The sequence below is a fragment of the Apodemus sylvaticus genome, chromosome 10 (genome assembly GCF_947179515.1).
Source record: "Apodemus sylvaticus chromosome 10, mApoSyl1.1, whole genome shotgun sequence".
NCBI classification, from domain to species: domain Eukaryota; kingdom Metazoa; phylum Chordata; class Mammalia; order Rodentia; family Muridae; genus Apodemus; species Apodemus sylvaticus.
In genome coordinates, this window is record NC_067481.1 from 15,993,333 (window position 1) to 16,008,712 (window position 15,380).

The 15,380-nt window shown below is 46.9% G+C and overlaps 1 pseudogene; it reads right to left on the reverse strand.

The window, feature by feature from the left end:
* Nucleotides 1-10,625: 10,625 nt before the first annotated feature.
* Nucleotides 10,626-11,706, reverse strand: LOC127693577 (smad nuclear-interacting protein 1-like; annotated as a pseudogene).
* Between the last annotated feature and the right edge of the window lie 3,674 nt (nucleotides 11,707-15,380).

Below are 15,380 nucleotides of genomic sequence, written 5' to 3' on the forward strand. Positions count from 1 at the left end.
CCCCCCCCCCCAAATAAAAGTTTACTCAAGCACTACTGTGGGGTAGAAAGGATTCATTCCTAACCATGTAGAAATTTCTGAGCCAGTTTGGCTCAGGAATTCTCTCTCTCTTGAGCAAGTACCTGCTTTTCTAGTTCTTTGCCCTGGAGGTAGCAATTACTCCCTACACCTCCAATGTTTTTGCTGTGTAATAGTACTGAGAGAATTTGTTAGGTAAGGTCACACAGCTGGCTCCCAGGTATCTCTTAGTCTTGTGACCCCCAAAGCACCCTGGTACAGTTTTGCTTGGGAGACTCAAATTTGCTGGGGCACAATCACCCACCCACCACCCACCAGGAGATTGATAGGCAGACATGAAGAGCACAGACCTCTAGAGATAGGATGGGGCTTCGAAGTTTCTTCTTGTCATTAGTTCTAGAATGCCTAAAATGGAAGAGGTTAATTTCATTTTTATCCTACTCGAAGCTAGCTCTGGCTGTCTTGGGACCAGGATGGTCTTGAACTCACAGACATCCATCCACCTGCCTCTGTCTCTGGGAGAGACATGACATTGGAAGCTCAAGGTCATTCTTGACTACCTAGCAAGTTTAAAGTCAGCTGAGGCTTGCTGATACTCTGTCCCCTCCCACCAAAACCCCCACAGAACAAACAAACAAACAAATAAACAAACAAAAAACACAAACCAAACCTACAAAACTAAAGTCTTCAGAGTGTCTTCTGCACTTCCCACATTGACAATCTAGCCTGTCCCTTTCAGGTAAAAATGGGGAAATATTCTCCCATCCTTGTGCAAAGAAATTACTCATTTTCTACTTCCTGGGGCTAATGTGGAAAGAGCTAGCAGGTTTCTAACATACTTCAGCTGTTCAGGAAATACTTTAAATAATTTCCTGCTGCAGAGGCTAGGAGGAAGGCCAGCTAACTGGAAAGGAGTGTGCCTGTTCTGTCTTTGTCTGTCTGTCTCTGTCGTTGTCTGTCTCTCTGTCTCCTTGACTTCCTCTTTCTGGCCTCCAGTGCAGTTCAGAAGGGCCTTTCACTGTTCATGGAACACTCTGGAAACCATCCTTTTAAAGTGGGATTTCTTTGTTTCTTTGTTCTTGTTGAGGCAGGGTTTCTCACTGTAGTCTTGGTTGGTCTGGAACTTACTCTGTAGACCAGGCTGGGCTCAAACTCAAGAGATCCACCTGCCTTGCCTCTTGAGTACTGGGATTAAAAGCATGTGCCATCACCCCTTGGAAGGACTGTTATTTTTAAGGATGTGGATGTGAGAATCCTGGTTTCTCAGACTTCCATTGTATTCTGGGTTTCCTAAGGAACCTTACAAATCTGAGTTAATTAAGCCTGGTAAGTCATCTCTGGCGTTATTGAAAGGCAGCCAGCTCTGAGGTAGAGTGGGAGAGCGGCCAGATGGGAAGCCGGAGGCCCAGAGCAAGGGCAAGGGAGAAGGGAGTCAGGCACCGTGTACGCAATTGCCTCCTGCCTTTGCTTCAGCCCGCAGCAGGCCTCCAACGACTGGCATTTCTAACTGGGTCATTGAAACGTCAGAGCAAGCTTTCAGGTAATGGCTTAAGGAAAAAAACAGAAAAAAAAAAAAAAATCAAAAACCAAAAACCAAACCAAAACAAAAAATACCAAAACCCAAGCCTAAGATTCTAGTCTATTTAAATTGTTGGTTCTAGAGGCAGATTTTGAAATTCCCTTTCCCTCAGGGGGCATGCCACAATGTGGAGACATTTTTGGTTGTCACATGTGAGACAGGGCCATTTTACTGCCACTAAACACCCATAAGGCACAGGCTAGCCCTCAGTAAAGACTGTCGACAGCTTGGAGGTTACAAACCCTGGCTTACTGTTGTTTACTAGTGAGTTCAAACCCTCCGTCTGTAACCCGGTCTTGACAGGACATCCGCATAATCCTCTCTCCCAGGCGCTAGGGTTACGGTGTGGGTTCCCACACGTGGATGAGACCCTGGTTTAAAGATTCAAGAGACAGCTGCTTCCCTGACCTTCCAGGTACCCCAGGTTAAGCCAGAGACAGCCACTAGGGAACGCCCAGAGATTTATTTATTTTTTATTCTTTTTTTTTTTTTCTTTTTGGTATTTTTGGATTTGTTTTTTTCGAGACATGGTTTCTCTGTGTAGCCCTGGCTGTCCTGGAACTCACTCTGTAGACCAGGCTGGCCTCGAACTCAGAAATCTGCCTGCCTCTGCCTCTCAGAGTGCTGGGATTACAGGCGTGCGCCACTACCGCCCGGCTTATTTTTTATTTACTTTTGTCTATTTTGAGGCAGGGTCTGCTGTGCGTTCTCGGCCCAAGGAAAGGTTTAAAAACCTGTTCCCTTGCAACTAGAAAAATGACCACAGGGAGGCAGTAGAACTTAGGGCTACAGAACCCGGCTCCTGAATTATTCCATTTGCGTCGCCATCCAGGCTGGGGACACCTCCCGACTGCTGTGTGGCCTTCAGCAAATTGTTTAACTGCTCTGTGTGGCACAGCTCTGCAAGGTAGAGATAAAACTGGTATCGACTTCCTAATGAAATGACAAGGGATGCCAGCTCTCAATTAGTATTAGGGTTAAAAATTAAAAGGAAGTAGGGCAGGGCACAACTTGGTTTTGAATTCATTCACTACACAGCTGAGGATAACACTGGAATCCTGAACTTTGTGCTTCCATCTCCAAAGTACTGGAATTACAGTGTAAATGCTGGGTTTGTCCTTCCCCCCTCCCTCCCTCCCTCCCTCTGCCCTCCCTCCTTCCCTCCCTCCTTTCCTTGTCTCTCCCGACGAACCCATTTCTATTAGATTAAGTTCACTGCAGTGCCTTATCACATGGGGTCTGTGTCCAATGACCTTTGAAGGGAGCTTTCTCGGGAACTTGGCCAGAGCACGGATACCACTGCTCCCATGGGCCCAAGCTGCCTTTTTCCAGATTATAAACTGGCCTTGAACTCACAGAGATCCACCAGTCTCTGCCTCTGGATGCTGGAATTCATGGTGTGTGCCACCAGTCTTGGCAAATCAATGATACTTGTATTTATCTAAGGTACTTTAAAGTGTTGAGGGTTTACCTGCATGTATGTATGTGGGTATGTACGCGTACTGTGCCCTGTGCCTACAGAGACCAGAAGAGGGCACTGGATCCCCCTTGAATTGTACTCACAGGAACTTGTGAGTCACTGTATGTGTGCTGGCTTTGTTCCCTCCAGGAATCCCTGTGGGGTTTTCTTTTTAAAGATTTATTTTATTTTATTTTTTGGGTTTTTTTTTTTGGATTTTGTTTTTTTCGAGACAGGGTTTCTCTGTATAGCCCTGGCTGTCCTAGAACTCACTCTGTAGACCAGGCTGGCCTCGAATTCAGAAATCTGCCTGCCTCTGCCTCCCAGAGTGCTGGGATTACAGGCGTGCGCCACCACCGCCTCGCTTAAAGATTTATTTTAAAAATTATGTGCACGTTTGTGTGTAAGCATGCGCATAGGGACCTGAGGAGGCCGGGGGCACCAGATCGGAGTTAATAGTGCCCCGTGTGGCTGTTGGGGTCCTAACTCAGGTTCTCTGGAAGAACACTAAGTACCTTGACCAAGGCATCTCTCCAGCTGCTATATTTTTGCTTCAGATATGTAAGTACATCTCTTGTCCGACGGCATGAATATCTTCAATTTTAAGGAGCCACTTACAGCCTGCAGAAGTGGCCCTGCACCTCAGTCTTTGAGACACATTTGGCTCTTGTAGTCCTGTTCCCAGCAGGCTATCACAGGAGCCAAGATGGCAGAAAGAGATGTTTATCTTTTGCATACAACTTTAAATATTTATTTATTTATTTATTTAGGCTAGGCATAGCTTTAATTCTAGCACTCAGAAGGCAGAATCAGGCAGATCTCTATGAATTTGAGGTCAGCCTGAGCTACATAATGAGAACCTGTCTAAACACTATATTTTCAAATTTTTATACTACATTTCAAATTTTCGTGTGTGTCTGATGCTTTCAGATTCGACAAGAGAGCATTAGATTCCTTGGAGCTGGTGTTACAGAGGCTGAGAGCCATCATGTGGGTGCTAGGATCTGAGCCTGGGTCCACTCCCAGGGTGGCCAGCACAGCTAACCTCTGAGCAGTCTCTGCGGTCCTATTTATCTATTTATTTGGAGACAGGGTCTCACTATGGCTTAGCTACATAGATCAGGCTGGCCTCGAACCAACAGAGATCCACCTGCCTCTGCCTCCTGAATGCAGAGACTAAAGATAAGTGCCCATAAATACACTTTTTTGGATCAGAACCATTGCGTGTGTGTTTTGGGAGCCTGAAGGCCAGGTGGAAGGAATTAGATTTAACCCCTATTTGACTGTAGTTCAGGTGTACTGGCTAGTTCATTGGGAGAAGCAGGATTATATGCAGGTGGGGAGGGGCCTGTCTACTTGATTTTTTTTAAAGATATTTATTTATTTATCATATGTAAGTACACTATAGCTGTCTTCAGACACCAGAAGAGGATCTCTTTACAGATGGTTGTGAGCCACCATGTGGGTGCTGGGATTTGAACTCATGACCTTTGGAAGAGCAGTTGGTGTTCTTACCCGCTGAGCCATCTCTCCAGCCCCGTCTACTTGATTCTTATTTTGTTTTGTTCTTCCAAAACAGGGTTGTTTAGGCTGGTCTCAGACTCTAAAGGATGACCTCGAACTCCTGGTTTTCCTACCCATACATTTTGGGTTAGCACAGTTAGCTTGTACTCCTACTTTGTGAAAGGAAGGAGGTGGGTGAGCACAGTGAGTAGTGACCTCTGTCCCTAGTGGCTCTATGCCATCAGAGGGAACCTGTACTTTCTCAGCGTCAGCAGAGATTTCTATGGCCAGAGAACTGCAAGTGACGGTCAGCATTGTAATAATGTTACATGTACCGAGTCCCCGTCCTCCTCTGTCAGTTCTTCGAAGGCCTTTCTCATGATTTCTGGGGAAACACGATGCTCTAAGCAGCATTGTATGTGAGTGGTCAAAAGGCCCCCTTTCTGATGAGAAAACCAAGATAGGGGATAGGGAGTTGGCTTAGTGGCTAAAGCACTCTCTGTGCAAACATGAGGATCTGGGTTTAGATCCCTAAAACCCATGTAAAAATTGGGATTGGGGGGGTGCTGGAGAGATGGCTCAGCAGTTAAGAGCACTGACAGCTCTTCTGAAGGTCCTGAGTTCAAATCCCAGCAACCACATGGTGGCTCACAACCATCCGTAATGAAATCTGTCACCCTCTTCTGGAGTGTCTGAAGACAGCTACAGTCTACTTACATATAATAAATAAATAAATCTTTAAAAAAACAATTGGGAATGGGGCTGAGGGGAGACAGAGGCCAGGCAGCTTGGTGTATAGAGTGAGTTCCAGGACAGCCAGGCCTGTACAGAGGGAAAACAAAACAAAACAAAAAACAAAAAAACAAAAAGCACTAGCAGCTGAGTCATAAGAACTTAAGTAGGGATTCCAGCACCCACGGAGCAAACTTGAGTGTCTGCAAGTTCCTGTGACTCTGGTTCTGAGGGATCTTTCTTTAGCATTTGGGTGTGCACAGGTACAACATTTTTACCTACACATGTACACACATACACACACACACACACACACACATACACACACACAACCAGACCACCAAGAAGCTAGACAATTTGCTGAAGTGTAGCCAGCTTATCCAATATTTTCAAACACCCAGGGAAGTGGCATCCCAGATCTTATTCGTAAGGGGTCCCTGATTTTTGACTTTTGATAAAGAACAGTTGCATCCACAGAAACAGCACCTCCAACCCCCAGATACAACGCAGAGCCCAGGGGGAGCAAAGGGTAGTGGGTTTGTTGTAGATCTGATGATAGCAAAAGGAGAGAGAGGATGGGGGGCCTTAGGCCACCGAAGGGTGCCCGCGGGCGGGAACCCAGATCTGCCTCCCAGAGTCCACCTAGCTTACTTCTGTCTGCTTCTGATTTACCAAAGGGCCAGGGCTGGTTCTCAAGTACAGCCTAACAGGCTTCCTTTTATTTTGTCTTTTTTTTTTCTTTTTCCCAGAGCTGAGGACAAAACCCAGGGCCTTGCGCTTGCTGGGCAAGCGCTCTACCACTGTGCTAAATCCCCAATCCCGGGCTGCCTTTTAGAACAGAGTCTTCAATGTGAAGCTGGGAAGGAGAATAGTGTTCACTCCAAACCCCGCCACTCTCTGTTGTATCAAACACCCTCAGTTAACCATGAGCACCGGGAAAGCAGGAGCAAGCAGAAGCTGGGTCAGAGAGGTTAATGAAGTCTCCTATAGCCACACAGCAAGACTGGCAAGGTGACCTATCCACACCCCTTACCCTGTTCTGTCACGGACGGTACTAATTGCCAGGGTGTAAGGCTTAGAAGAAAGGGTCTTTCTTCTGTGTTACTTCTTAAACATTTTCAGAACCAATAGAAGACACAGGACTGGTTCCCGAGTGACCAGTAGGAGGGACATTTGTTCCTGAGCGCTGTCTGAGTCATAGCTGTGCCTGAGGCTCAGTCACCTGAACAGACTTCCATGGCCCTGTAAAGAAGGAATCATATCCTCTACTGCTGGGGAAAAGGGCTCAGAGACATTTAGATAGCTACCCAAGACTGCACAGCCATGCTGCGCTGTGACACCAAATGAGGCGCTCTGGGTAAACTAGGGTGGATGGGCTGAGTGTCGCTCCAGCCTCGTGCTGAGATGAGTCACCCGCAAGTCCAAGAGCCAGCCCCTCAGGACAATGACACAGGAAGCTGATTTGTACATTAGGCGGAGCTGGGTCCAGATAATGTCGGTCTATGAAGAAAAGCTGCCTCTTTTCCAGTTGCCTTCCCTCTGCAAAACCCTTGGGAGCCAGCCAGGCCTGGTGACCTAGGGAAGAGGTGACACTGGGCCCTGCTGTCCAAGCTACATGGCTTGGCCAAGTCTACTGGGCCTTTTCCAGCTAAGACACCCGTTTGTTTTTACCCTGCAATGTGAACCAGATGTAGGGGCACCTCGCTCTGCGGGAGGCCCCCTGCCCAACTCTCAGCACCTGCCACAGGCTCATGGGAGGCAGCGGTGGCCGACTGGCCTTCTGCCTGCCTCTCTCTCAAAGCTGGGCCTCACTGGCATCCATGCATCTCCCTTCCTCCCCCCCCCCCCCCCGCCCCCATTATGACAGGAAGCTGGAAAGGACACTGGACAAACGTCCAAAGTCCATATGTCCTGGATGGTCTGTCGAGGAATTCTTGGGATGCTAGCCACTCATGACACAGGGAAGGGGTGGAGGGGGGCAATAAGCGAAGACTTGAAAGCTGACCAAGGGCTGAGTATCCCTCATCTGGGGCTTCACCTCACCCCAAGCTCTCGGACTGGAGACTTAAGTCTGAGCGGCCTCAGTCGCCGGTTCCACGGACTACAGCCCTGTAACTCCCACTGTTTACTTTAGCAATTGAATCCTTCCCGTTTTGGCCAGTGGAAACCTGTTCAAGCTGGTTGCTAAGCCTATTTTGCCACAATCCATCATTTCTGGAGCTTTCTAACACAAACCGTTCCAGGCTCCCCTGTCTTTTTTTTCCTGTCCTGGCCACAGAAGCAACCAGTTCTCTCCAAAGACCCTTGTTCTGTTTAGTGAAAATGATGTTTGGAAGTCAGGTTCTGGTCACTGCATGTGTTCACGACTGCTGGGGGACAACTGCTCCCTGTCCTTAGCAGCCCAGGTTAGAACCAACAGAGTGCACTGGGTGTTATGGGTCACACCGGTAATTTCAGGAGGCCGAGGCAGGAGGATTGCCATGAGTTTGATATCAGCCTGGTCTACACACAGAATCCCATTTTTGCAGGGCTACATATATATATAGAGAGACGCTTAAAAAAAACTTATTTTTTTAAAACAGAGATCCAGGCATGTTGGCACTCACCTGTAATTACAATATTTGAAAGGCAGAGGCAGAACCTGTGAATTCAAGGCTAGCTTGGCATAGCCTGGCTAGTTCTGGACATTTGTCCAGAACCTGTGAATTCAAGGTCTATCTGGCAAGTTTAAGCTAGATGAGGCTATAGAGTGAGACCCTGTTAGGAGAGATGATTCAGTGGTTAAGAACACTGATAGTTTCATTCCCAGCAATCAGATGGTAGCTAACAACTATCTGTAACTAGTACCAGGGGACATGATGCCCTCCTTTGACCTCCGTGGGCATCAGGCACACACATGGTACACAGATGTACAAGCAGGCAAAACACCCATTTATATAATATAAAAATAATCATTCCCCTAATAGAATTCAAAAGGAGCAAAGAATTTTAGCTTAAAAAAAGGGGGGGGGGGGGCTGGTGAGATGGCTCAGCGGTTAGGAACACTGACTGTTCTCCCGAAGGTCCTGAGTTCAAACCCCAGCAACCACGTGGTGGCTCACAACCATCTGTAATGAGATCTGACCCCTCGTCTGGTGTGTCTGAAGACAGCTACAGTGTACTTACATATAATAAGTAAATAAATAAATCTTTGGGGCTGGGGAGATGGCTCAGTGGGTAAGAGCGCCGACTGCTCTTCCAAAGGTCATGAGTTCAAATCCCAGCACCCACATGGTGGCTCACAACCATCCGTAAAGAGATCTGACTAAAGAGATCTTACATCCTCTTCTGGTGTCTGAAGACAGCTACAGTGTACTTACATATGATAAATAAATAAATATCTTAAAAAAATTACTGATCTTCAGTATTCATAAAAAAAAAAAAAGACAAGAATGGTGGTGGTATCTCATGTATTTAATCCCAGCCCTTGGGAGGCAGAGGCAGGTGGATCACTGAGTTGAAGATCAGTCCAGGCCTACACAGTAAAACCCTGTCTTGAAAAAAAAAATCGGAGAAAGAGATAGACAGACAGACAGACAGATGATAGATAGTAGGAGTTATTTGCAGTGGTTCGTACCTGTTGTATGAACAGGTTTGGGTTTCATTGACACCATGACCAAGGGAACTCTTTTTTTTTTTTTTTAAGATTTATTTATTTATTATATGTGAGTACACCGTAGCTATCTTCAGACACACCAGAAGAGGGCATCAGACCCCATTATAGATGGTTGTGAGCCATCATGTGGTTGCTGAAAACTGAACTCAGGACCTCTGGGAGAGCAGCCAGTGCTCTTAACCTCTGAGGCATCTATTTCTCCAGCCCCAGCCTGGCCAAGGCAACTCTTATATAGGAAACCATTTAATTGGGGCTGGCTTACAGTTTCAGAGGTTTAGTCCATTTTCATCATGGTGGGAAGTGTGGGAGCATGCAGACAGACATGGTGTTGAAGGAGCCATCTTTTTTTTTTTTTGTTTTGTTTTGTTTTTCGAGACAGGGTTTCTCTGTGTAGTCCTGGCTGTCCTGGAACTCACTCTGTAGACCAGGCTGGCCTCGAACTCAGAAATCCACCTGCCTCTGCCTCCCAAGTGCGCCACCACTGTCCAGCAAGCCATCTTTTTTTATTATTTTTTTTAATGTGAGAAAAGTAATACCCTCTAAAATGAGGCTATATTTACAAATTTTATTTTTTTTAATCTCAAAAATACATATAAATGAAAACCTGCTCTCCAAATGCAGACAGGCCTCTGCTTATTATGTGATATTATTTATATCACAAAACACTGACATATGAAAGTCAGTACATAGCTCTGAAGTACACAGACTGTACTTCACACACACAGAGCCCAGGTGGGAAGAAGTTCAGACACTAGGCTGTCCCTTACTGTCCACCCTTGGGACGTAAATAGGAACACATGGTCAAACAGCAGAAACGTGGAAGCTACACAGCCTCCTTCAGACACATACGCATGTCCCTAGGCCACAGCAACGCCCCTCCCACAAAGTCGGTGTAGTGTGTTTCTCAAAGGGAGAAGAGAGGAAACATTTGCATAAACATGCAAAGCTAAAGGGAAAGACCAGATGATCAAACTATTATGGCTGCCTCATGGAGAGATCAGGAATCCTCACAGGGCACAGAGCTACAGCCCAGGGCGTGATATGACACCAGCACCTGCTGGTAGAAGCTGTGACCTCCCTATAGTCATGTCTACATGGGCGTCACAGGGTGTTTAGCACAGACAACCAATAATGAGTTCACATGGTAAACTCTCACCCCAAAAAAATGAAGTGCAAACCCAACTTCTATACTCAAGAGCTGACCCAGGCCAACGCTTTGGTATGCTGGAGGATGTTTTGGTGACGACCAAAGCTAAGACTCTCTACTCTAAGGTTTGTCCCCAAAACAAAACTCCTGGTCCACAAAGCTCAACAACTAAATAAATTAAGAAACTGTACAAAGAGAAGAAGCCGCAATCCCCTTTCCAAGGGCTGTTTCCTATGCAGCAGTTCTGATGGCGCTCACCACAAGCCACACACTTTGACCAAACTTGACATGCTGTAATTGGTAAGACTGGAAAACAAGGGCCCAAAGGCAGGCGGCAACTGTGTCAAGTTCAAGAAAGCATGAGGTGACAGTTCTCATACTGTGTCAAGTTCAAGAAAGCATGAGGTGACAGTTCCCATACTGCAACATAAGCTGGGCAGCAATGGAGGAAAGACTTAATTAAGGTAAGGAGAGGTGCTAGAGTCACCCACCTCCTCCACTAGGGATGGTTTCTAATAGGGGAGGCAGCTTCTCAGCTGCTAGCTGCCAGAACAGACATCATTTTCTCCTCCTCTTCCTCCTCCTCATCTTCCTTCCTGTCAAGTTCAGAGGTGTCTGAAGATTCTTTTGTTGTTGTTGTATTTTGTTTTTGTTTTTTTTTTTGAGACAGGGTTTCTCTATATAGCCCTGGCTGGGGTTAAAGACATGTACCACCACCGCCTGGCTGTGTCTGAAGAATCTTGAAGCAAGACATAGTCTCTGCTACTGGGCCCAAATTTAAGTACTTTTTTTCTTTTAGTTCATGGTATCTCTGTGGCTCAATATGCTGGTCGTTCAAGAATGTTCCAATGCACTGGGCGGTGGTGGCTCACGCCTGTAATCCCAGCACTTGGGAGGCAGAGGCAGGTGGATTTCTGAGTTCGAGGCCAGCCTGGTCTACAGAGTGAGTTCCAGGACAGCCAGGGCTACACAGAGAAACCCTGTTTCGGGGAAAAAAAAATCCAAAAAAAAGAATGTTTCGTCACCTGACCTGAGGTCAATGATGTAGGGCTTCACACACACACACACACACACACCGACACACCGACACACCGACACACCGACAAGCCGGTACTGGAAGACTGCATGCTGCTTTGAGCAAGAGGGAGGGTCAATGGGAATGCCTGCGATGCATCGATGTCTACTCAGAAGATACGCACTCTGTCCATGGATGTACGTGACTCATCATTGTTAAAGGGGTAGAGATGTCACCATCTTTTGGGGACCTGGGCTTCTGGGGGCTCAATGTATTTAATAACCATACCCTGGAAAGTATTAGTGTCCTCAAGAAGTGCCCCAGAAAGTTCAAAGCTTGGTTTTTCTGTACCGGGGACCTCTTCACTTCTGTTACCAGCAGGGCGAGGGATCACCTCCTGAGCCTCACCACCAGCACTGCGCTCCCGGTGCCTGGCATTATGAAAGTCCCTCTCTTCTTCCTGAACTTGCAGGTTCTGGCTGTCTCTATCCTGACCCTGCCCACTGACGGGCCTCTCATCAGAGCTGTGTTTTATGGAGTGCTTACGTGTCCTCAGCGTGTGAGTCAGGGATTGTATTCTGTTCTGGTATCCTCTCATGATTAGACCAAAGAGACAGATTCTTGGGCAGAAAGACTGAGACGCCACCCTCCTTCTCACTGCACAATAGCATCTACTAGCCGTGCTTGATGCTGGGGCTCTTGGATTTCAAAGCCAGCTGAAGGTCACCGCAAAGGGAGGGCTTAGATTTGAACCTGGGCCAACTCTGAGCTCTGCACCAATTTCTTCAGTTGCAGACAGGATTTCTCTGTGTAGCCCTGGCTATCCTGGAACTCACTCTGTAGACCAGGCTGGCCTCAAACTCACAGAGATCCACCTGCCTCTTCCGAGTGCTGGGATTAAAGAGGCATGCAGCCTGGGTGAAAGGCAGGGATTTTAGCCTCTATATTAGGATGCTATTTAAACCTGGCCTTCAATTCTGTCAGTCTGGCACACGCAGCAATAAGGCTTCTCCTTAAATAGACCTGGTGGGACTGTTTTATTTTTATTCCCCCATTAGGGGTTGTCTGGTCTTCATGCCTCTAGCACCAGCATGAAAGATGCACCAGGGCTGGAGAGATGGCTCAGCGGTTAAGAGCACCGACTGTTCTTCTGAAGGTCCTGAGTTCAAATCCCAGCCACTACATGGTGGCTCACCTGTGATGAGATATGACTCCTTCTTCTGGTGTGTCTGAAAACAGCTACAGTATAGTCACATATAATAAATAAATAAATCTTTGCCGGCAGTGGGTGTCACACACCTTTAATCCCAGCACTTGGGAGGCAGAGGCAGGCAGATTTCTGAGGTCAGGGCCAGCCTGGTCTACAGAGTGAGATCCAGGACAGCCAGGGCTACACAGAGAAACCTTGTCTCAAAAAACCAAAAAACACAAAACAAAAAAACCCCAAACAAAACAAAACAAAAAAAGATGCACCAGGGTCTGATAATTCAAAAAGAAACATGGTTTTCCCTGAGTTCAGGAAGTCATGTCACCCACCTAGCCGGTGACCCCCGCTCTTTGGGCATCACTGAATAAGGTCTCTCCAAGGGTGCATCCAGATGGCGATGGCTCGCGGCTCCTGGAGAACCTGGGTCTTGTTCACTTGCTGGGGACTGCTCTGCCCAGCAGGTAAGAGCAGAAGTCACTGCTCCACACGTGAAACTCCGGGCCATCCTGCAGTTTCAGAGTTGACGTTCTGAGCCTCGTCCTCTGAGTGGCGTTCATCCGGCATGCCATGTGTGTTTCATTTGACCCTCACTTAATTCATAGCATTTTTAAAGATTAGTCCACACCATGAAAAAAATATCAAGAGCTCCTCATAAAGAGTCCCGATTTTGGCTTCTCTGGAAAAGTCGTATGTAGCAATAAGTGGCCCACTCTCCCACAGCGAGAGGTGGACGTGGGGACATATGTACTTATTCCGCTCCGGTCTGAGCTGCACCCTGATATATTGTCCCCATGTCTCAATGCTAGTGTGTGCTTGGCATTTTAAAGTGTTCGCATCCAGCCAGGCGGTGGTGGCGCACATCTTTAATCCCAGCACTTGGGAGGCAGAGGGAGGTGAATTTCTGAGTTCGAGGCCAGCCTGGTCTACAGAGTGAGTTCCAGGGCATCCAGGGTTACACAGAGAAACCCCGTCTTAAGAAAACAAAACAAAAAAACAAGAAAAGTGTTCATATCCACAACTTGATGTATATTTATTCACTCAGGAATCATTAAGCCTCTTTCCTGGCCAAGTTCTTCTCTAGGCTCCAGATCAACTCCACATTAATCTAGCATCTACAGTTGACACGAGACCTTTATGTGAAAGTCCTGGGAAAGTAGGCCCTGCTAATATGGGAACATTGAAGAATGGTCCCAAGCTCTGTCTCTTGTGCTTTAAGAGGGACCCATGGCCCTGGCTGAGCTTACCTGTCTGTCATTTTCTCTTCAAGACCTTGTCTCTCGGGCTGGAGAGATGGCTCAGTGGCTAAGAGCACTGACTGCTCTTCCAGAGGTCCTGAGTTCAATTCCCAGCAACCACATGGCAGTTCACAACCATCTGTAAGGGGATACGATGCCCTCTTCTGGTGTGCCTGAAGACAGCAACAGTGTACTCATATACATGAAATAAATAAACAAATCTTAAAACCACAAGAACAAAACAAACAAGACCTTGTGTCTTCTCTAAGTTTTTCTGTTCTGAAGATCAGCTTGGGACCTTGTGTGTAGCAGGCAAACACTCTATTGCCAAGTTACATCCCCAGCTCTCCTTTCTATTTTTATCTATTATTTTAAATTATATGCATGTGTGTGCACATTAATGCAGGTGCCCATGGAGACCAGAGGCAAAGGATACCCCTGGAGCTGGAATTTTGTGTAGTTGTGAGCCAGCCAATGTGTGTGTTGGGGACCGAACAGTACAGACTCTGAACTACCGAGCCATCTCTCCAGTCCCCAATCCCTTTATCTTTTTTTTTGTTTGTTTGTTTGTCTTTTTTGTTTTTTGGATTTTTTTTTTTTTTGAGACAGGGTTTCTCTGTATAGCCCCGGCTGTCCTGGAACTCACTCTGTAGACCAGGCTGGCCTCGAACTCAGAAATCTGCCTGCCTCTGCCTCCCAGAGTGCTGGGATTATAGGCGTGTGCCACCATCCATCGCCCGGCTTATCTTTTTTTTTTTAATTAGATATTTTCTTTATTTACATTTCAAATGTTATCCCCTGTCCTGGTTTCCCCTCCAAAAACACCCTATCCCACCCCTCCCCCCTGCTCACCAACCCACCCACTCCTGCTTCCCTGTCCTAACATTCCCCTATACTAGGCATTGAGTTTTCTCAGAACCAAGGGCCTCTGTTTCCCTTTGATGGCCAATGAGACCATCCTCTGCTACATATGTGACTGGAGCCATGGGTCCCTCAATGTACCCTTTGGTTGATGGTTTAGTCCCTGGGAGGTACTGGTTAGTTCATATTGTTGTTCCATGGGGCTGCAAGCTCCTTGTACTGTCTGGTTTTGTGTTGACACAGGCTGGAGTTATCACAGAGGAAGGAACTTCAGTTGGGGAAATGCTTCCATGAGATCCAGCTGTGGGGCATTTTCTCAATTAGTGATCAAGGGGGGAGGGTCCATTGTGGGTGGTGCCATCCCTGGGCTGGTAATCTTGGGTTCTATAAGAAAGCAAGCTGAGCAAGCCAGGGGAAGCCAACCAGTGAGAAACATCCCTCCACGGCCTCTGCATCAGCTCCTGCTTCCTGACCTGCTTGAGTTCCAGTCCTGACTTCCTTTAGTGATGAACAGCAGTGTGGAAGTGTAAGCTCAATAAACCCTTTCCTCCCCAACTTGCTTCTTGGTCATGATGTTTGTGTAGGAATAGAAACCCTGGCTAATATACTCTTTCAACTCCGTCCTTTCTCTAGCTCCTCCACTAGGGACCTTGTGCTCAGTCCAATGGTTGGCTAACACCAGCCACCTCTGTTTTTGTCAGGTACTGGCAGAGCCTCTCAGGAGACAGCTATATCAGGCTTTTTTTTTTTTTTTTTTTTTTTTTGACAGAGTTTCTCTGTAGCCCTGGGTGTCCTGGAACTCACTTTGTAGACCAGGCTGGCCTCAAACTCAGAAATCCGCCTGCCTCTGCCTCCCAAGTGCTGGGATTACAGGCATGTGCCACCACTGCCTGACTCCCTTTATCTTTTTTTAAATCCTGTTTGTTGTTGTTGTTTTGTTTTTTCTTTTGTTTTGTGTTTTTTGTTTTG